This window comes from Coregonus lavaretus (genome assembly GCF_964263955.1).
Source record: "Coregonus lavaretus genome assembly, chromosome: 7".
Lineage (NCBI taxonomy): Eukaryota > Metazoa > Chordata > Actinopteri > Salmoniformes > Salmonidae > Coregonus > Coregonus lavaretus.
The window spans coordinates 31,117,090-31,136,795 of NC_139994.1; the positions used below are offsets into that span (position 1 = coordinate 31,117,090).

At 44.4% G+C, this 19,706-nt stretch overlaps 1 protein-coding gene across 4 annotated transcripts in view; it reads right to left on the minus strand.

Moving 5' to 3' along the window:
- The window catches only part of LOC311131978 (prolyl endopeptidase-like), a 71,319-nt gene that overhangs the window by 31,367 nt on the left and 20,246 nt on the right, over positions 1–19,706 (minus strand). The gene's annotated exons all lie outside the window — the stretch shown is intronic.

A 19,706-nucleotide genomic window follows, 5' to 3' on the forward strand; every position in this document is an offset into this window, starting at 1 on the left:
CCATGTTGATGGTTCCCCAGTGGGGTGATGAGAGTAGCTTAGTAGGATGGTTTGAAAAGAGTAGTAGAATGGTCCCACTTAAATTCACTTTTCCAGATACTGTACTTAGGACAGCTAATCAGCCATACCAGTGATTGTCTGAGAGGGGAATTTCCTTCTCCACCTCGTGTTGGTATTCAGAGTTCAAACCACTTTATACACGTAGCTGCAGCCTGGCGATGTACTGGTCTGAGAGTTCCAACCATTTTTTACGTGTAGCGGTTGCTTCAGGTCTTTCTGGTCTAAAGGTTAGTTTCTCGACGAAGCCTTTATGCACTCTGGTCGAAAGGGACGGTTCCGTCATGTTGACACGTTCTCTGACCTCACTCGGGGCGTAACTACTTACTGTGCAAAGTTTATCTCAAACCATTATCTCTTTTGGAAAACTAAAATTACAGTACTATCTTAACAAAGATACTTTCGTAATTGTTCATACTTCATGCACAACGCATCGGATGAAAACTTCATACATGTAGTGGACATACTTTCCAAGTTACAGTATTTCCTCTATAGCATTTTTAATGACATCACAAAATATGAAATTAGTTTTCCATAGACCTCCTCTGACCATTCCCCACATTCTTATGTTAGAAATATTGTTCCAGTATTCACTTTTTGAACATGTTAGAGTTTTGGCGGGAAAAGTCTGTTAAAAGTATTTCATTAGTACTGGAGGGGGAGAGAGAATCTATCTCCTTAAATTTACGACAGGGCGTGAGGTGTCTGGTTGAAGCTCCCCCTGCAAACCTGATCTGAATCGTTTTGGATCCTCCCAGGACAGTCATGACACAACACTCAACCCCTCTGACGTCAAAAACTACATACTGGTATCCCTTCTTTCCTTTCTTTTCAAAACACTTGAGCGTGCTGTCTCTGACCAACTCTCTCATTATCTCTCTCAGTATGATCTTCTCGACCATAACCAGTCAGGCTTCAAGGCGGCTCACTCAACTGAGACCGCTCTCCTCTGTGTCACAGAGGCTTTCCGCTCTGCCAAAGCTGACTCTCTCTCTCCTCTGTTCTTATCCTCCTAGATCTGTCTGCTGCTTTCAACACTGTGAACTGTGATCCTCCTCTCAGGGTTGGGCATCTCAGGCTCTGTACACAGGCATCCTACCTGGCAGGTCGCTCCTACCAGGTTGCGTGGAAATGATGTGTGTCTGCACCACGTGCTCTCACTACTGGTGTCCCGCAGGACTTGGCTCTAGCCCCTCTCCTCTTTTCTCTTCACATCAAGTAACTTGGTTCTGTCATATCCTCACATGGTCTCTCCTATCATTGCTATGCGGATGACACTTAACTACTCTTCTCCTTCCCCCCCTTCTGACACCCAGGTGGCGACACGCATCTCTGCGTGCCTGGCAGACAGCTCAGCTTGGATGTCGGCCCACCACCTCAAGCTCAACCTCGACAAAACGGAGCTGCTCTTCCTCCCGGGAAAGCCCTGCCCGTTCCAAGACCTCTCCATCAAAAATCCTTGGCGTGACCCTGGACAACACCTTGTCATTCTCTGCAAACATTAAAGCAGTGACTCACTCCTGCAGGTTTGTCGAGAATAACCTTTCTTCACACAGGAATCAGCGCAGTTCCTAATCCAGGCACATGACATCTCCCGTCTAGACTACTGCAACTCTGTTGGGCTCCCCACTTGTGCCATTAAACCCATGCAACTTATCCAGAATGCAGTGGCCTGTAGTCATGGATGCCAATGAAAGCCAGGCTTCCCCAAAGAATATACCAATAAAATTAATTTAAAAAACATATTTAAAAAAATATTTAGTCTCTCTGTGTTTCATCATTTTCCTTCCATTCACAAGAGGCTGAATGTATTTCACCAGAGAAAGCATCCGAGCAAGAGAAACAGCACCCCTCTGTCTCTGTATGTGTAGCCCCTGTGTAGCTCAGTTGGTAGAGCATGGCGCTTGCAACGCCAGGGTTGTGGGTTCGATTCCCATGGGGGGCCAGTATGAAAAAACTAAATGTATGCACTCACTAACTGTAAGTCACTCTGGATAAGAGTGTCTGCTAAATGACTAAAATTTAAATGTAGCCCTTCAATGACATCATTGCTGCCCGTAGCATTGAATGCAAGGGAAGCCAGCGAGCATTTGGTCTCCCTTGATAAAAAAGTATAAAATAATAGCCAATCAGCATTGAGGTCCACTGTGAATGGTCCTGGCCTACACAAAAACATTGTCAAGGGAAGCCAGTTTGGATTTGTCTTCACACCAATTACATCAAAAGCTAAATGTGATTGACAAAAAAAACTTGAATTGTTGTGTCGTTGTCCTCCGGTGGCTAGCTAGCTAAAATTGTCCCTTTCCTAAATTAGCCATGGATGGAGATATGGATTTTGACTTGTGGTTTTACTTAATTCTCCCAGCTGGCCAATGATTATATCAGCGATTCTGATCCAACCATAAATTCATACATTGTGCCCCTGGCCTGAGAGGATGGAAGTTCAATATGTAGCTAGATGTAGTAGGCTAATGTTAACTAGCTGGCTCATCGTTGCCCATGAAAGGAAGTTAGGCTAGCGAACAAGCATTTTAGCCAGGTAGCCTAGGACAACAAAAAATAAAAGCATGTACTTTATGACAGTCATAGACCGTTTTGTCAACAAAGAGAGGAGGATGGCATTGACATTTCTTTACAAGTAGGGTGAGTCAACATGTTTTTTTTTCTACTTGCACGAATGCACACACAGAGAGAGAGAGAGAGAGAGAGAGAGAGAGAGAGAGAGAGAGAGAGAGAGAGAGAGAGAGAGAGAGAGAGAGAGAGAGAGAGAGATCAGAACCATGGACAGCCATATCATATTTAGCTTACATTGATTGGACTAAATCGTTTTTGGTGTCTTTTAATTGTCTGTTTTAGACTAAGCATAGGTGATTTGATGATGTTGAAATGGTGCTGGAATAGTGGAGGCAGCTCCTGTTTTCTTTGCGACTTGCGGTAATTCTCCGTGGTTCTGAATCAATAATTGTTTAGTAGTCTGAAAATGTCGGAAACATTAACTTGCTTGACCATGCTGTAGGTCATGTAACTATTTGTTGCATGCAATTTGCTTGGTGGACTTCACCGGAAAGAGGTTGAACTCCGGTTTTGTGATGATACAAAGGTGTGGTTGAGTTTATTCTGCAACTGTGTCTTCTTATTGTCTCGGCCTTCGGGCTATATATCACGGTGGCAAGGCATATCAACTAACAGGTTATAGAGCAAACAACGCGATTATCACAACACATAGGTTGTAATATGGCTTTTTTTCTGGCTTGGCCTGGTGTTCAACCTTCCTAAGTTCTCCCATGTCACCCCGCTCCTCCGCACACTCCACTGGCTTACAGTCGAAGCTCACCTCATCTTCAAGACCCTGGTGCTTGCCTACGGAGCAGCAAGGGGAACTGCACCTCCTTACCTTAAGGCTATGTTCAAACCCTACATCCCAACCTGAGCACTCTGTTCCACCACCTATAGTCTCTTCGCCCTCACACCCCTAAGGGAGGGTAGCTCCCGCTCAGTCCAGTCAAAGAGCTTCTCTGTCCTAGCACTCCAATGGTGGAAGAAGCTGCTGTTGCAGGGTCTCTTATAGGCCGGGTAGTGTCCCGCAGGGTGATTACGACAGATGCATCCTTACTGGGATAGGGAGCGGTGTGTGTGGGCTACTCGAAAAGAGGGATTTGGTCAACAGCGCAAAGAGCTCTGCATATCAATTACCTAGAGCTACTGACTGTTTTTCTAGCGCTGAAACGTTTCCTTCCAATGTTGGAGGGCCAGCATGTGTTGGTAAAGTCTGACAACAGGACACCAGAACGGTGGTCGCAGACAGAGGGGGATGTGGTCTTTCTCTCGCCTAAACCTGGCCCATTATCTGCTCGTATGGAGCAGTGCACATTTCCTGACGCTGATGGCGACGTATCATCCCGGAATGTTCAACGTGGGTGCTTTTCTACTTTCCAGGGGGGGTCCTATCTCTGCGGGGTGGAAACTGCACCCTTCGGTGGTTGACCAGATATGGGAACGGTTTGGCAGGGCCGACGTAGATCTTTACGCATCTCAGGAAAACGCGCATTGCCGTCTGTTCTTCTCAAAGAGGGTTCTGGGAGCTCCGTTGGGAACGGATGCTTTGGCGTATCAGTGGCCTCGGCCCCTGCTCTATGCGTTTCCTCCAGTGGACCTGATTCAGGCCACCATCAGGAGGGTCTGTTGTCGATTCTGGGGGCTCCCCATTGACACAGACAACCCTGGTTCCCGGAGATCATCTGTCTGTTGGGCGGGGACCAGTAAAGGATTCTGTGTCGTCGGGATCTATTGTCGCAGGCGCACGGGAGAATTTGGCACCAATGAACGCAGATATGGATCTGTGGGTTTGGTCCCTGAAAGGTTGAATTTGACGCCCAAGGGTTTACCCTGGAACGTGATTACGACTATACAGTCGGCGCATGCGCCCTCTACGAGAGGGTTGTATACATATAAGTGCCGTGCATTTGAGATTTGGTGTCAGGTTAAAGGAGTTTCTTCTTTTCAGAGCTCATTCGTGGACATTTTGATGTTCTTACAATAGTATTTTGAGCAGGGCCTTTCTTTTTCCACATTGAAGTTTATATGGCAGCCATCTTGGCGTGTCATGTAGGGATTGACATCTCTACCCCGGGGTCTGATCCGTTGGTGGTTACATCCTAATACAGCTTTTGTGTCCAAGGTTATACCTATGTATACCTATGTCTTACAGGTCCCCGACATTCGAGCTGTTCCCGGTCTCGCCTCCTCCGTTTTCTTCCAGTGAACAACGGAGGTTGCCTGGCCTGTGTCAGGTGCGCGCTTTACGCACATACAGTGCATTTGGAAAGTATTCAGACCCCTTCAATTTTTCCACATTTTGTTACGTTACAGCCTTATTCTAAAATGGATTACATAAGAAATGTTCCTCATCAATCTACACACAATACCGCATAATGACAAAGTGAAAACATGTTTTTAGAAATGTTTGCAAATTTATAAAAAATTAAAAGTATTCAGATCCTTTGCTATGGGACTCCATATTGAGCTCAGGTGCATCCTGTTTCCATTGATTATCCTTGAGATGTTTCTACAACTTGATTGGAGTCCACCTGTGGTAAATTCAATTGATTGGACATGATTTGGAAAGGCACACACCTGTCTATATAAGGTCCCAGAGTTGACAGTGCATGTCAGAGCAAAAACCAAGCCATGAGGTCGAAGGAATTGTCCATAGAGCTCCGAGACAGGATTGTGTCGAGGCACAGATCTGGGGAAGGGTACCAAAACATTTCTGCAGCATTGAAGATCCCCAACAACACAGTGACATCCATCATTCTTAAGTGGAAGTTTGGAACCACCAAGACTCTTCCTAGAGCTGGCTGCCCAGCCAAACTGAGCAATCGGAGGAGAAGGGCCTTGGTCAGGGAGGTGACCAAGAACCCGATGGTCACTCTGGAGCTCCAGTGTTCCTCTGTGGAGATGGTAGAACCTTCCAGAAGGACAGCCATCTCTGCAGCACTCCACCAAACAGGACTTCATGGTAGAGTGGCCAAATGGAAGCCACTCCTCAGTAAAAGGCACGACAGCCCGCTTGGACATTGCCAAAAGGCGCCTAAAGGACTCTCAGACCATGAGAAACAATATTCTCTGGTCTGATGAAACCAAGATTGAACTCTTTGGCCTGAATGCCAAGCGTCACGTCTGGAGGAAACCTGGCACCATCCCAACGGTGAAGCATAGTGGTGGCAGCATCATGCTGTGGGGATGTTTTTCAGCGACAGGGACTGGGAGACTAGTCAGGATCAAGGAAAAGATGAACAGAGCAAAATACAGAGAGATCCTTGATGAAAACCTGCTACAGAGTTCTCAGGATCTCAGACTGGGGCGAACGTTCACTTTCCAACAGGACAATGACCCTAAGCACATAGCCAAGACAACGCAGGAGTCTCTGAATGTCCTTGAGTGGCCCAGCCAGAGCTCAGACTTGAACCCGATCGAACATCTCTGGAGAGACCTGCAAATGCTGTGTAGTGACGCTCCCCATCCAACCTGACAGCGCTTGAGAGGATCTGCAGAGAAGAATGGAAGAAACTCCGCAAATAACAGGTGTGCCAAGCTTGTAACCTCATACCAAAGAAGACTCTAGGCTGTAATCACTGCCAAAGGTGCTTCAACAAAGTACTGAGTAAAGGGTCTGAATATTTATACAAATGTGATATTTCCGTTGTATATTTTTAATACATTTGCAAACATTTCTAAAAACCTGTCTCTGCTTTGTCATTATGGGGTATTGTGTGTAGATTGATGAGGAAAAACAAACAAACAATTTAATCAATTTTAGAATAAGGCTGTAACGTAACAAAATGTGGAAAAAGTGAAGGGGTCTGAATACTTTTCGAATGCACTGTGTATGGATAGGACCAAGGATATCCATATTTTTGACCAGCTTTTTGTCTGTATCACTAATCCAGCTCAGTGTAGGGTGCTTTCTAAGCAGCGTCTTTGTCATTGGATTGTGGAGGCTCCCTGGCATATGACAGCAAAGGACAAGGGTTGCCTAGCGGTGTGCGTGTTCACTCCACTAGGGTTGCGGCGGCGTCTTGTGCATTGTTCAGGGGCATGACGATTGGTGATATGGGGTTTTACCCACATACCTTTGTGAGGTTTTATTGCTTGGACGTAACTGCTCCCAGTGTGGCTCAATAGTGTTCTTATGGCTGGGTCCGGGAGCGGGTGTTAAGCAGCGTGCAGGTTGCGCATTTATCCAGGTTACCACAGTTCCCCTGTGGGATTGAGCCTTGGGCTGTCGTGGTTTGTGTGAGTTCTGGCAATCCAGATTCCTTGGGTCTCTGTGTGAACCTTTTTCGAAACGGTAGGGTCTAAGGACTTGGGCCACCATGGTCGATGTGAGGAAGTGTTTTGTCCGGGTTGCCACAGTTTCCCTGGGGGTTTGAGCCTTGGGTTGCCGTCATGAGCGCCAGCACGTAGAGTGCGCATTTATCAGGGTTACCACCAGGGGTTGGAACCAAATGTATTTTCCAATTGTTTCGTTCTGAACAGAAACACGATCTTCTTTCGTTCCGTTCCACCGTTCCGACCAGCAAAATAAAGTTCTGAACCAAAAAGTACTGGTTTATATCATTCCTTTTTTCATCTATGAAATCAACCGTTATTTACATTTAGCTCATCAAATCACTTCACCAATCAATGAGGATAGAGCAGGCAAGCTAGTTGTTCACATGCGTAATGGAAAGACAAGTGTAGCCTATGGTGCAAGATGTGACTGAAATTCTACGGGTAGGGATGAGCAAGAGAGGGTTGAGGAGCAGGTTTGAAGCGCTATGCATCTTCTTATGAAATGTATTATCTGAATTTGATCCACAGAATTATACCTAGGGTGAGTGTCTTCTATGAAGGAACTTTGAATGTCCTTTGAGCTAGCAAGCTAACAAGCTTGTGTGTGCAGAACGGCACCAGAATTAAAAACACGTCTTACCTTAATAAATCCAAAGTTAAACGTGATAACTAGGCCTATAGTATCCTTAACTAGCATTGAAAAAGTGAATCCATCCTTCTCTAGCAAAATGTTTTATCTCTCCCTACCTTCTCACGCTTCTAACGTCCGTACAGTAGCCCATGCTTCGGAGGGGGGAGGGGCACGTAGCATGCACACACACAGGCAAAGATTTCCATATGTCCATAATATAATCTTCTTGTAAGTACAAACAACCCTCTATAGAAATCAGTCCCTAATCACAGATTTGACATCTGTGGTCATAAATCACAACTCTACCTGACATCACATCATATGATATTAACAGACATCACTCATAGACAACACCCACACAAACCTAATTCACTCTAATTCATAGAGTCTTAATTAACATTACTAAAGCCACGGGAGAACACGCCTACTACCCAACTACAATCCCCAGAAATTACTCCCCCACAAACCGTACGTTTACAACCAAGGGTGAAACCACCTGGTTATCTAATTTAAGTACCCAATTTAATTACCACCGGACACACCCCCATCATTAATCACAAGGTGTGAAATACAGTTAGACACAAACCGCCCTACATTAACTACTCCTTTATGTGGTTGGGCTGCCGTGGGCCTTCAAGTTTGGTACCTTCTGAGCCGGCTTGGGGTGTGATTGTATGTCCCTATAGTATGTTATACGACTCTGGTTTCTCTTCATTATGCACAACCCTGTGTGGTGGAGATTTTCTAGGGTTGTGTCCACTTCTCTACTTTCTCCTATCCTTTTCTTTTGAAGGACCAGAAGGCAGCAACAGTAACAGTGGCTTGACTGCCGCTGGCACTGCGGCAGTCAAGCTTGAAGGACTGGGGAAGACAGAAAGGTAACAGTGGCTTGACTGCAGCCTGACCTGACTCCCCAGTCCACAGACCACCCGGAACCCCCCCGCCCAGCATCCAGAACCAGCAACGGACCAGCTGCCTGAGGAGGAGACAACGGACTGCAGGCCTTGAGGCGAGTAGAGTGCTGCCAAGGCAAGCCTTGCTCTCTCTACCCTTGGCCTGCATTCCTGTGGCCCTGCAGTTCTCCAGAGAGGTATGGGATTTGTGCTGTCTGACCTGATCTGCCTGGTGAACCCTTCAGGGCCACAGGAATACAGTTACTAGAACAGTTTTGGTCATAATTCAGAAAGTGGAAAGATTCAGCCCCGTTTAACAAACACAGAGCATACCCCCTTTCCCACACAGAATCCAAGGTAGTTACAGTACAGTTTCACAATTAATGCATCCAGGACTACGACATATAAGTTTGGATAAGCAGGTTTGCCACCCTCAAGTCAGAGGCTAGGAGGGTCCTGGACGAAGACAACATCTGGACTGGGGCACGAAAATGGCTGGTCCTGTTAAGACCAGACCCAACCGGAGTGGGCGGAGTCCAACACCTCCCCAGCACCATCACGCTGGGAAACAACAGAGGCTCTGTCCACTACTACGGCATGCCCAAACTGTGCAGGAACTGCGGCCAACAGTCACAGCACAAGCACACCAGAAGAAGCGCAGAGGAGGGCCATAACACCAGACCTTCAGCCGGAGCGAGTGGACTACTGGGGAGTGCAACATTTGATCTCCGGGTCTAGGGCTCCCTTGTGTGTCTGCTTGCTCCTCAGGTTGTCCTTCCTCCCCTCTACAGACCCAGATCCTGATTCAGCACCTGCAGCAGCCCCAGTTCCTGGTTCCTGGTTTCCGGTTCCTGTTTTTTTCCAGGTCCCCAGCACCAGTCCCAGCACGACTTCCAGTCTCGGCCCCAACACCAGTACCAACCCAGGTTTTCCCGGTCCAAGCCACAACACCAGCACCAACCCTGGACACAGCACCGACCAACCACAACTGCCAATTCCTTTCAGCAACTGCCAGTTTTCCTGTTTCGCAAGTGTTTATTTCCTAGTTTTCCCGGTTCTGACCATTCTGCCTGCTGTCCTGTACCTGCCTGACTCTGACCTGATTACGAACCTCTGCCTGTCCCTGACCTGCCCTTTGCCTGCCCCGTGTTCTAATTAATTATTATTGAGAACTGTACTATCCGCCACCTGTGTCTGCATCTGGGTCATATCCTGAGTCGTGATAGCGAGCCCCGGTATTATAGCCAGGAAGGAGGTGCTTAGTGCAGTGATTCAAGTGAACATGATTGGTCTTTGACTCCCCATAGTATGTTATACCTCGTTCCCTCCATCAGGGAACAGTAGTTATATTTATAACTGTACGCTCTCTAGGTTTCTTCCTAGGTTCCTGCCTATCTAGGGAGTTTTTCTGCATTGCTTGCTCATTGTGGTTTTAGGCTGGTTATCTGTATAGCACTTTGTGATAACTGCTGATGTAAAAAGGGCTTTATAAATTAAGTGTCATTGATTGATTGGTTGATAGATTTTTTATTGATTGAAACACACTTGTTCTTCAGTATCAATTAAATAAATGTATACAGTCATTTTATAAAATGTTCTTAACAGGTATCAGTTTATATCGAGGATGGATCATTGCAAAGGTTGGCAGTACATTGTGTAGTAGACATATGAATTGCATCTGTAGGCTACAATTACTATACTATACTATACCTGAGTAGGAAATGATGCATTATCAACACATTCTAACAGCATGGTATTTTAAAGAAAAGGAGGAAAACATGTTTGGATGTTTGGGAAAAGTAGAGTACATACTGTATCTTCTCTTGCCTTTCACTTATATTAAGAGTGATAGAAAATGAAATGGTAGATTATGCAACATCAATCCACTAAATCCCATGAGGTGTCTAAGAATGTACAGAAAATATGGAATTGAGAATCAACTCCCCCTCTTAGCCGGCTCGGCGGGTAGGAGCGTTGGGCCAGTAACCGAAAGGATGCTGGATCGAATCCCAGAGATGACAAGGTAACAAAAAATCTGTCGTTCTGCCCCTGAGCAAGGCAGTTAACCCACTGTTCCCCGGGCGCCGAAGATGTGGATGTCGATTAAAGCAACCGTCCGCACCTCTCTGATTCAGAGGGGTTAGGTTAAATGTTGAATGCATTCAGTTGTACAACTGACTAGGTATCCCCCTTTCCCTTTCTTCCTGCTCCAGATGTTCTATCTAGAATTCCTCCAATACTCCAACAACAGACTCTCCCATTGGCAAACGGCAATACCACTTCCTTCGGAGTGGTTACTGAGACTTAAGAAGGAAGGGAGGGAGGGAGGGAGGGAGGGAGGGGGGGAGAGAGAGAATGGAGGGGGATTGGCGTAGAAGAAAACAATTCTTAGCACATGATACCAATCTTATGTCAGATGGAGAATTTATGACAGGCATCTGTAAATCACTGTTGTTTTGTTCGCTAGCCTCTTACAGAACTGGACAACACATCTTGGGGTGGTTGTTTGCTTGTTTTTAAGGGATGACAGGGATTAAATGTAAAGATTAAGATAGTTGTTTTGCTTCTGAAGTTATATCTAGTATAGATTATGTGTGAGATGACTCAGCGACCTTTATGGTTGACATAATAAGAGGTAAACATCAGTGACATCACCATTGCAATTTGCTTAAAGAGGGTGTTTTGTTCATTGGTGTTCCTATTTCAAATGAGCATGCCAAGTTGACAAGTTGTGGATAACTAGCATGCTACATCAAAAGGTTTCTTGGAATCTTCTGAGATAAGGTGTGTGATGTTTATCTATATGATGACTATATACAGTGGGGAAAAAAAGTATTTAGTCAGCCACCAATTGTGCAAGTTCTCCCACTTAAAAAGATGAGAGAGGCCTGTAATTTTCAACATAGGTACACGTCAACTATGACAGACAAATTGAGGAAAAAAAATCCAGAGAATCACATTGTAGGATTTTTTATGAATTTATTTGCAAATTATGGTGGAAAATAAGTATTTGGTCACCTACAAACAAGCAAGATTTCTGGCTCTCACAGACCTGTAACTTCTTCTTTAAGAGGCTCCTCTGTCCTCCCCTCGTTACCTGTATTAATGGCACCTGTTTGAACTTGTTATCAGTATAAAAGACACCTGTCCACAACCTCAAACAGTCACACTCCAAACTCCACTACGGCCAAGACCAAAGAGCTGTCAAAGGACACCAGAAACAAAATTGTAGACCTGCACCAGGCTGGGAAGACTGAATCTGCAATAGGTAAGCAGCTTGGTTTGAAGAAATCAATTGTGGGAGCAATTATTAGGAAATGGAAGACATACAACACCACTGATAATCTCCCTCGATCTGGGGCTCCACGCAAGATCTCACCCCGTGGGGTCAAAATGATCACAAGAACGGTGAGCAAAAATCCCAGAACCACACGGGGGGACCTAGTGAATGACCTGCAGAGAGCTGGGACCAAAGTAACAAAGCCTACCATCAGTAACACACTACGCCGCCAGGGACTCAAATCCTGCTGTGTCCCCCTGCTTAAGCCAGTACATGTCCAGGCCCGTCTGAAGTTTGCTAGAGTGCATTTGGATGATCCAGAAGAGGATTGGGAGAATGTCATATGGTCAGATGAAACCAAAATAGAACTTTTTGGTAAAAACTCAACTCGTCGTGTTTGGAGGACAAAGAATGCTGAGTTGCATCCAAAGAACACCATACCTACTGTGAAGCATGGGGGTGGAAACATCATGCTTTGGGGCTGTTTTTCTGCAAAGGGACCAGGACGACTGATCCGTGTAAAGGAAAGAATGAATGGGGCCATGTATCGTGAGATTTTGAGTGAAAACCTCCTTCCATCAGCAAGGGCATTGAAGATGAAACGTGGCTGGGTCTTTCAGCATGACAATGATCCCAAACACACCGCCCGGGCAACGAAGGAGTGGCTTCGTAAGAAGCATTTCAAGGTCCTGGAGTGGCCTAGCCAGTCTCCAGATCTCAACCCCATAGAAAAATTTTGGAGGGAGTTGAAAATCCGTGTTGCCCAGCGACAGCCCCAAAACATCACTGCTCTAGAGGAGATCTGCATGGAGGAATGGGCCAAAATACCAGCAACAGTGTGTGAAAACCTTGTGAAGACTTACAGAAAACGTTTGACCTGTGTCATTGCCAACAAAGGGTATATAACAAAGTATTGAGAAACTTTTGTTATTGACCAAATACTTATTTTCCACCATAATATGCAAATAAATTCATTAAAAATCCTACAATGTGATTTTCTGGAATTTATTTTCTCATTTCGTCTGTCATAGTTGACGTGTACCTATGATGAAAATTACAGGCCTCTCATCTTTTTAAGTGGGAGAACTTGCACAATTGGTGGCTGACTAAATACTTTTTTTCCCCACTGTATATGACTATATGATGAACTGAAGTTGTTAAGAAGCAAAAGGTTTGATATAATTAATGAATTGAGAAATCACCCAAAGGAAATTCAAATATTATAGAGAATAATGTAATTATACTTCAAGCTAGAGTGGCCCTTATTTGAGTGATACACCTTATATAGGCCCCTGCTTAAGTGACGGACCCAAATTGGCATATTCTGTATAATCAAGAATGCCATACCAATACAAACCCTCTATGGAGGGTGGAAGATGAGAGAGGGGAAACATAGTAACCCAGAAAAACAGCAGGCCTCACAAACAAAGAATGTTGTGGAAGATATGTCCGGGAAAACAATCCCATTGCACTTTAGTGATGAAAAAGGAATAATGCAATCATATATATTTAAGATTAGATAGAGGGGATAATCTCCTCAGTAAAAGGGATCTGAGGGCGCACTAAGCCGGCCAGAGACGGTAAACAAAGTAGTACCCCCGAAAATGCCATAATCACAGCAATCTCCGTAGTGACCTCCGATGCTCTGACAGGATGGTCCGAAGGCTTTAACACAGTAGGCGGGGCTGTTGCCGGGTTACCTCTGAGTGACAAGCTCCCTGTCAACCATGGTGGGAGAGGAACAATTCATAAACAGATAAATTAATCCTCTTTCCCAGTAAAACCAGTATGTGAAGACCAGCTTAACTGTTTACCGTTTACTATGGTGAAACGTACAGTAAAATGGGGAAAACAAGATAAGTGAAAAGAAGGGAGAGCCAATGACGGAGATGGAGGAGGAAAAAAGAGAAATACAGGGCATTCGGAAAGTATTATATTCCTCATCAATCTACACACAATACCCCGTAATGACAAAGCAAAAACAGATTTTTAGACATTCCTGCACATTTATTAAAAATAAAAACAGAAACACCTTATTTACATACAGTGGGGAGAACAAGTATTAGATACACTGCCGATTTTGCAGGTTTTCCTACTTACAAATCATGTAGAGGTCTGTAATTTTTATCATAGGTACACTTCAACTGTGAGAGACGGAATCTAAAACAAAAATCCAGAAAATCACATTGTATTATTTTTAAGTAATTAATTTACTTTTTATTGCATGACATAAGTATTTGATCACCTACCAACCAGTAAGAATTGAGGGGAGGATGGATGGGGCCATGTATCGCGAGTTCTTGGCCAACAACCTCCTTCCCTCAGTAAGAGCATTGAAGATGGGTCGTGGCTGGCGATACATGGCATGACAACGACCCGAAACACACAGCCCTGGGCAACTAAGGAGTGGCTCCGTAAGAAGCATCTCAAGGTCCTGGAGTGGCCTAGCCAGTCTCCAGACCTGAACCCAATATAAAATCTTTGGAGGGAGCTGAAAGTCCGTATTGCCCAGCGACAGCCCCGAAACCTGAAGGATCTGGAGAAGGTCTGTATGGAGGAGTGGGCCAAAATCCCTGCTGTAGTGTGTGCAAACCTGGTCAAGACCTACAGGAAACGTATGATCTCTGTAATTGCAAACAAAGGTTTCTGTACCAAATATTAAGTTCTGCTTTTCTGATGTATCAAATACTTATGTCATGCAGTAAAATGCAAATTAATTACTTAAAAATCATATAATGTGATTTTCTGGATTTTTGTTTTAGATTCCATCTCTCACAGTTGAGGGGTACCTATGATAAAAATTACAGACCTCTACATGCTTTGTAAGTAGGAAAACCTGCAAAATCGGCAGTGTATCAAATACTTGTTCTCTACACTGTAAGTATTCAGACCCTTTGCTATGAGACTCAAAATTGAGCTCAGGTGCATCCTGTTTCCATTGATCATTCTTGAGATGTTTCTACAACTTGATTGGTGTCCACCTGTGGTAAATTCAATTGATTTGACATGTTTTGGAAAGACACACCCCTGTCTATATAAGGTCCCACAGTTGACAGTGCATGTCAGAGCAAAAACCAGGCCATGAGGTTGAAGGAATTGTCCGTAGAGCTCCGAGACTGGATTGTGTCGAGGCACAGATCTGGGGAAGGGTACCAACAAATTTCTGTAGCATTGAAGGTCCCCAAGAACACAGTGGCCTCCATCATTCTTAAATGAAAGAAGTTTGGAACCACCAAAACTCTTCCTAGAGCTGGCCGCCCGGCAAAACTGAGCAATCGGGGGAGAAGGGCCTTGGTCAGGGAGGTGACCAAGAACCCAATGGTCACTCTGACAGAGCTCCAGAGTTCATCTGTGGAGATGGGAGAACCTTCCAGAAGGACAACCATCTCTGCAGCACTCCACCAATCAGGCCTCTATGGTAGAGTGGCCAGAAGGCATCTGAAGGACTCTGACCATGAGAAACAAGATTCTCTGGTCTGATGAAACCAAGATTGAACTCTTTGACCTGAATGCCAAGCTCTATGTCTTGAGGAAACCTGGCACCATCCCAACAGGGACCGGGAGACTGCCCAGGATCGAGGGAAAGACGAACAGAGCAAAGTACAGAGAGATCCTTGATGAAATCCTGCTCCAGAGCGCTCAGGACCTCAGAATAGGGCGAAGGTTCACCTTCCAACAGGACAACGATCCTAACCACACAGCCAAGACAACGCAGGAGTGGCTTCGGGACAAGTCTCTGAATGTCCTTGAGTGGCCCGGACTTGAACCCGATTGAACATCTCTGGAGAGACCTGAAAATAGCTGTGCAGCGACGCTCCCCATCCAACCTGACAGAGCATGAGAGGATCTGCAGAGAAGAATGGGAGAAACTCCCCAAATACAGGTGGGCCAAGCTTGTAGCGTCATACCCAAGAAGATTCAAGGCTGTAATTGTTGCCAAAGTACTGAGTAAAGGGTCTGAATACTTATGTAAATGTGATATTTCTGTTTTTTATTTGTAATACATTTGCAAAAAGGTATAGAAACCTGTTTTTGATTTGTCATTATGGGATATTGTGTGTAGATTGATGAGGGAAAAAAACTATTTAATCCATTTTAGAATAAGGCTGTAATGTAACAAAACGTGGAAAAAGTCAAGGGTTTTGAATAAAAAAAGTGGTGGAAAGAGGTGTGTACAGTATGGGAAATGACAGAGAGCTCATTTTCCTGGAAAAAAAATAAATAAATAGAGGAATAGGGATTGAGAGAGGGAAGTAGGGGAACACGAGGAGGCATTGAAGAGGGGTATATTTTAGACAGGGTTCTCATTTGCCCATTTATCTGTTTACTAATGTACTCATGACTGGTTGGTGCAGAGACTTATGATGATAGCCCGTTTGGTTTCTTTTAGTATAGCCCATGACCATCTCCCCAAAAATATGACAGTCATAACCTCTCATGTCATCACTAGTTCACTTCACTTTCATTCTTACAGAGAAGAAAACCACCTACACAGTATTAGGAACGACCTAATTGTTTATTGTAGCAACTAATCAATCCCTATGAGTCTTTGCCATGTTACGAGTACTGCCCATCTAATGTCATCTGCTGAATCAAGTCAAGTGTTACACAGTGTGTCAACAAGCAAATTCACCTGAAAGATTTTTGACATGATTTAAACATGACATCATTCCCCATGCAGTCTAAAAGGTTGTTTATTCCATTAGTATTGACTCATGAAGTATGTTAGAAAATGGTATCTTAAGACTACAGTGAGTGTACAAAACATTAGGAACACCTTCCTAATATTAAGTTGCACCCCACAGTTGTGTCAAGTTGGCTGGATGTCCTTTGGGTGGTGGACCATTCTTGATACAAACAGGAAACTGTTGAGTGTGAAAAACCCAGCAGCGTTGCAGTTCTTGACACACTCAAACCTTAGTTTTGCCCATTTACCCTGTGAATGACACACATACACAATCCATGTTTCAATTGTCTCAAAACTGAAACGTCCTTCTTAAACCTGTCTCCTCCACTTCATCTACACTGATTAAAGTGAATTTAACAAGTGACATTAATAAGGGATAATAGCTTTCACCTGGATTCACCTGGTCAGTCTATGTCATGGAAAGAGCAGGTATTCCTAATGTTTTGTACACTCAGTGTATGTTGTTATGCTGGTGTGTTGGCAGGAGGCCACCACACTGATAAAGTAATCTGATAAATCGAATGGAGAGAACGAGTGAAAAAGTGAAGAACCTATAAACACAAAGGGAGAGATGAAAGAGGAGAGAATGGACAATGTTTCTCATTTTCCAAGTAATCCTACATGTTAACTGTGCTGACATGCTGCCTCTAGTTCAGCTAAAGCATTATCTGTGTCTGTGGGTGTATTTTGGTATGTGTGTACTGTTCTGTATCTGTGAGTTCTTTGTGTGATTTACGCAACAGTGTGTGTCTCATTGAGTGTGTATAAGTGCTTATCATTTTGGAAGTGGGGGTCGTGGCTGAAATTGCCCCCTGCTGTGGCCCTTCTGGAGGCCCTGTATGGTTAGAGTTGAGACGGTGAGAGGGGGTGAACGGGGGCATGGGTTAGGTTGGTGGGGTGGGGGCTAGTTTTGGAGGAGGTTAGGGGTTAGATGGATAATGAATGGGATTCATTTAAGAGTTAAACGTTAATTGCCATTTGGAACGTCTGGGCTGGGGGCAGGTGCACCCTAAGCCTACCCCATAGTCCCCTAAACTTTACTGTACAACAAGTTCAGTCGTGATGAATTCCATTTCAACGTTTTACCAAAGCAGATAAAGAGGCTACTCTCCATTGTGCATCTTTTGTCTCTGTTAAACACAACCTTGTAAGTCCAGTAAGATGCTGGATTTGTATTATCGCCAACTGTTAGTCAAGAGCAAATGATCTAACAAGTGAAACATCCTTCTAGCTTTAAATGGCACATAAGTGGTACTGTATGGTTTTTAAACTGTTGCCTTTCACCTGTTTCAAACTGTTGCGTGGGACGTGCCCATTGTACATTTCAGGTCACATTACTGTAACTTATTTTCCAGCATGTCTCAGACAGTGTCCTTCTAAATCTGACCTCAGATCTTCTCCACTTATACTTTTAGTCTAGTCTACCACAGCTTCCTCCCTTCCTCCCTCCCTCCTTCCCCAAGCCCAGTTTCCTAGGAGGTAGGCAACTCTGCTGCTCCCTTCCTCCCCCCCCCCCCCCTCATACACACGCAACAGTGAAGCGCCCAGCACTCCTGGAATAGAAGTTGTGCCATATGGCAGCCAATTTAGCTACCGTTTCACTTGGCAAGTTAAGGACAGGGGAGGGGGTGGGGGTGCTAGACAGACAAACAGACAGACAGACACACAGTGACATGCAGGACAAAGAAACATACCTAAATATACTTTATACTATATAGTGAAGTCAACTAAATGCTACCCAACGCAAGCAGGTAAATGCTTTAGAAATATATGCACATAATATGCACACGCCCTATACCCCAACACAACACATGTACGCATAAGATTCATAAAATAAAATAGGGAATGTCCTTCTTATAATCCAAAGTATATAAATAAACAACTATTTAAATAATATTTCAACATGTACACTACCAGTCAAAAGTTTGGACACACCTACTCATTCAAGGTTTTACAGTAAAAAGAGGCATGGAATTTTACATGAACTCCCCCCTTCCAATTATCCAGTAAGATCTTACAACAATATACAGTCATTTCACGGTACGATGGATGTTTGATAACAGCACTGTGATGTCACAGGCGCACTGTCTTGGAAAATTCAGATTCCGTTTTCTTTTAATCTTTCATATGTTGTTTTCCTGTCCTGGCTATCAGGGGACCTAACTCTCTAAACAGGGGTAATTTGTTCAAAGTAGACTGAAACGAAAGGGAAGCTCATCCGACAAGTATCTGAGGTACTGACCCTCTCTCGTTCTCTCTCTCCTGTTACAGGGCAGCTTGTGTGTTTGCGCTTGCATGTGTGTGAACTTGGAAGAACCATCCAAGTTCACACTCACCCTCCAAAAGTAAGACCATTGATGATCCTTTGCACCTCTGTGCTTTATTGTGAATCCAAATAAAATATTTGAAGTGTGTGTGTGTGTACCTGTATATATACCTGTGTGTGTTTATATGTGTGTTTGACCATGACCGTTTAGGGTACTTTGCACCTAAATTTTTTATTATGAATTTTTTAAAAATATGTGTGTGTGATCTGGGGGATTGAGGAGACCAAGATGTTGCAGGTCAAGAAGAGGGGCTGAGGAGGTTGTGCCACCAGACCAGATTGCTCGTTAAGGGCCAAACCAAGCATCTGCTATTCCTTTATTCATTCATTCATTTAGATGTCTTATGTGGGCTGTGGGGTGTTCCTTTGTGTGTGTGTTCCCGTGTGCATGGTCACTTGCGGCCAAGTGTACATTCATGCCATTGTCCAAAGCCGCCAGTTGTGTGTCAATTGGCGCACGTCTAACTAATCCTCTCAGTCACATGGCCAACGGCAGCTTCTCATTGGACGAGAGGACGGGGAAAAAAGCCTGGCCCAACGGTGGCTCAGGAGTTTTGGTGGCAGAGGCAAAGTGGGCACAGCACGGATACCCAAAGGATCTTACAGGGAGGAATTCCTGGAAAAACAAAGAGAGAGTGACACTGGAAATAGTGGAAGAGAAGAAAAAGAGAGGAAGCGAGAGATGACCTAACCAAAGAGGAGATGATCCCACAGCTAAATTATTGTCTAAAAGTAATTGTCAACTGCTTCCTATTTTGTACCTGTATGACATCCATTGTTTTAGAAGGAAGGTGTTTATGCAATATACCAAGTACAGTAATTGTGAACTTTTGTATTTGAGTCAATGCTGAGTGAACGAACAGTGAATGAACAGCACTGAATGGGCTTGACCTCTTGGGTCTAATTGAGTTTGGATTGGGATAATAGCTCATGGTCAACAACAGTTGTTGAGAAATGGAGTTGATTTGTTTACACTTACTCGATGGACTAGGATTTGG